The 3817-nt window shown below is 42.9% G+C and overlaps 1 pseudogene; it reads left to right on the top strand.

The window, feature by feature from the left end:
• Window positions 1-381: 381 nt before the first annotated feature.
• LOC114117891 (ubiquinol-cytochrome-c reductase complex assembly factor 2-like) lies at window positions 382-1517 on the top strand (annotated as a pseudogene).
• The last annotated feature ends 2300 nt before the right edge of the window (window positions 1518-3817 follow it).

Genomic DNA, 3817 nt, shown 5'->3' on the forward strand with positions numbered 1-3817 from the left:
GGCTTTTCCTGTTAATTCCATGTTAATTTATTAATATGTTTATTATGTTTATCACTTTTCTATTATACCTGTTGCAAATATTTTTCTCTACTAGTTCACTTCAATTTTAGTCATGTCTTTTTAAAAATAATTATTTTTGTTTGTTTTAGTCGGTATGTGGGGTCTTAGTTCCCCAACCAGGGATTGAACCAGCACCCACTGCATTAGGGAGCAAGGAGCCTTTACCTTTGGAATACCAGGGAAGTCCCTAGTCATGCCCTTTTCAAACACATGGGATATTCAACTTTTTATACAGTCAAATCTGTCAGTCTTTTCCTTTATGATATATTCTCTCCCTCTTTTTTAAACAGGATTTTTTCTCAGCCACACCCAGTGGTAGGCATGCAGGATCTCCAGGGATCCAACTTACGCCTCCTGCAGTAGAAGCATGGAGTCTTAACCAGAGGACCACCAGGGAAGTCCCTGTGATTTGCTCTCTTAAAGTTCAGAAAGTCTTTCTCAACCCAGAGGTTATTAAATATTTATTTCATCTTCAAGATTTTTATTGTGTAATTTTCTTCCCACATTTTACTCTAGTCCATCTGGAATTTATTTTCATTTATCATGCAAGATGAGGCTCCAAATTGATATTTTCCCCCAAATGGCTGAGACATAAACCCAACTGGTGTGACATTATGCTTCTGTTCAATAATAGTCTTGCTTTCTTTACTCTGTCTTTAGCCAGTCATTCTGGTATATTACACAGGATGATTGCTCTTATACTGACATCACACTTCATATGATATGAGTTCCATGATTTTGTCTATCTTGTCACCAGTGTATCCACAGCACCTAGAGCAGAGCTTGGCATATGCCACGATCTCCATATCTAGTGAAAGAATAAATGAGTGAATGAATGAATGAGTGAGCAAATAAATGCATATATACAATACGCTAGCCCTGATCTGGGCAGTGAGTGTATTTATGTTGGTTACAACATTCTGCTCGTTCCTCTGTGAGGCCCAAGGATAAACAGGAAACAGTTAACTCAGCCTATATCAGGTAGCCATTGCTGCATAATGAAATTCCTCACAACTAATGGCTTAAAACCACAACCAAGGGCCAACTCTTCCCTCAGGAGCAGAGTCAAGCGAGGCCTAAATCGGCAGCCAGCCACTAAGGGCTTTTTCTTAAGCTCTGTGAGGAATGGCCGGGGACGAGGCCAAACAGACAGGAACTTGGGCACTTATTTGTGGCAGTGGGTAGCGCAGGCCTTTCAGGAGAGACAGAACACCCAGATTGCAGAGCCTGAGGCCTATAGTCAGGTGTGCAAGAGCTTAGCCTGGCTCCATTCAAACTACTGCAAACACAAGTACCCTCACCCCAGAGACACAAGCTTCGGTGGCCTGTCCTTGGAAGAGTACAAACTGATCCTGTCCACAGATATGTTGGACGAGTTTAAGGAGATGAATAAAGGCACGTGGAAGAAACTGCAGAAGTTTGTCCCCAGGAAGCCCAAGGAGAAGCACGGAGCCTAGGCTCAGGCCTTATAGCCCCGCCTACCTAACCATGAAGTCATGTATATTACCATTATCAATAAAACACCCTGATTTTCCCCATTTAAAAAAAAAAAGAAGAACAGCAACTTTATTTGCTCACTGTCCTGAATTTCAAGAATTTGAAAAGGACACAGCAGAGATAGTTTGTCTCTGTTCGACATGATGTCAGCTCTGGCTAGGACACCCAAGAGGAAAAGAACATCCAAGGGGCTTCTTCACTTGTGAGCCTGCTGCTTTGGGAAAAGTTCAAATGGCTAAGGGATAACTTGAACAGCTGCACTGGGGTCATATATCAGGGGCATCTATTCTCACTGTCACCTGGCTTCCTTAGGTCTCCACGTGGCCTTTCCATGTGGTCTTCCCAGTATGGAGCTCAGAGCTCCTGAGTACACAAAAGCAAAAGCTCCCAATCTTAACATTTAGGCCAGAACTGGCTGCAGGGAGCAGTGACTTCTTTCATACTCTATTGGTTAAAGTGAGTCACATTCACACATCCAAGGCAGATTCAAGGAGAGAGGATTACACGAGTATGAATAGGGAGGTATAGCTCTTTGGGAATCTTAGTATAAAACTGCCTTCCACTATTCAGTAAATGGCTCCCTTGACCATTCACAAGGGCCAGGCTGGAAGCAGGTGCTATTGGCAGGCCTCACAGACACAGGCTCCTGAAATGCAGTGAATGTGGGGGCCCAGGCCATTACTGGGCCCTGAGGCAGGTACCTCTCCCAGTCGGAGAGAGAGTGGACTCCATTGGCCATAACCCCAGGGATGCGCCTTAAAAGTCAGGAGGTCACCTAGGGTACACAGGTGATAAACCACTTAGAGACTGTCTTGCTGAACCCCTAAAGTCTAAAGGCAGAGAGATGAGGCTGGGGCCAAATCAGAACCTATATAACGGGAGATGATGGAGGCCCTGGGTATCACTGTAAGAAATCTAACATTCATCTTTGTAAATATTTATTTATTATTTATTTGGCTGCATCAGGTCTTATTTGCCCTGTGACATGTGGGATCTTAGTTCCCCGACCAGTGATCAAAACTGCATCCCTTGATTCTTAACCACTGGACCATCAGGGAAGTTTTTAGCACTCATCTTGAAGAACAGTGATTCCCAACCAGCAAATGGGTATCAGAATTACCTGAGTTTAGCTATTTCGATGTGTTTAAACAATACCTCCAGGTATCTCTTGACTTCCTACTTTTGCATTCCAGTCCCCTATAATGAAAAGGACATCTTTTCTGGGTGTTAGTTCTAGAAGGTCTTGTAGGTCTTCATAGAACCATTTAACTTCAGCTTCTTCAGCATTACTGATTGGGACATATACTTGGATTACTGTGATATTTAATGGTTTGCCTTGGAAACAAAGAGATCATTCTGTCATTTTTGAGACTGCATCCAAGTGCTGCATTTTGGACTCTTTTGTACTATGGTGGCTACTCCATTTCTTCTAAGCGATTCTTGCCCGCAGTAGTAGAAATAATGGTCATCTGAGTTAAACTCACCCATTCCAGTCCATTTTAGTTTGCTGATTCCTAAAATGTCGATGTTCACTCTAGCCATTTCCTGTTTGACCACTTCCAATTTGCCTTGATTCATGGACCTAACATTTCAGGTTCCTATGCAATATTGCTGTTTACAGCATCGGACTTGACTTCCATCACCAGTCACATCCACAGCTGGGCATTGTTTTTGCTTTGGCTCTGTCTCTTCAATCTTTCTGGAGTTAGCTCTCTACTGATCTCCGGTATCATATTGGGCACCTATGAATCTGGGGAGTTCATCTTTCAGTGTCCTATCTTTTGCCTTTTCATACTGTTCATGGGATACTCAAGGCAAGAATACTGAAGTGGTTTGCCATTCCCTTCTCCGGTGCATCACGTTTCATCAGAACTCTCCACCATGACTTGTCCATCTTGCAAAAGTAGGAAGTCAAGAAATACCTGGAGTAACAGGCAAATTTGGCCTTGAAGTACAGAATAAAGTAGGGCAAAGGCTAATACAGTTTTGCCAAGAGAATGCACTGGTCATAGCAAACACCCTCTTTCAAGAACACAAGAGAAGACTCTACACATGGACATCATCAGATGGTCAATACGAAAATCAGATTGACTATATCCTTTGTAGCCAAAGATGGAGAAGCTCTGTACAGTTAGCAAAAACAAGACCGGGAGCTGACTGTGGCTCAGATCATGAACTCCTTATTGCCAAATTCAGACTGAAATTGAAGAAAGTAGGGAAAACCACTAGACCATTCAGGTATGACCTAAATCAAATCCCT

The sequence above is a fragment of the Ovis aries genome, chromosome 14, assembly GCF_016772045.2.
Source record: "Ovis aries strain OAR_USU_Benz2616 breed Rambouillet chromosome 14, ARS-UI_Ramb_v3.0, whole genome shotgun sequence".
NCBI classification, from domain to species: Eukaryota; Metazoa; Chordata; class Mammalia; order Artiodactyla; family Bovidae; genus Ovis; species Ovis aries.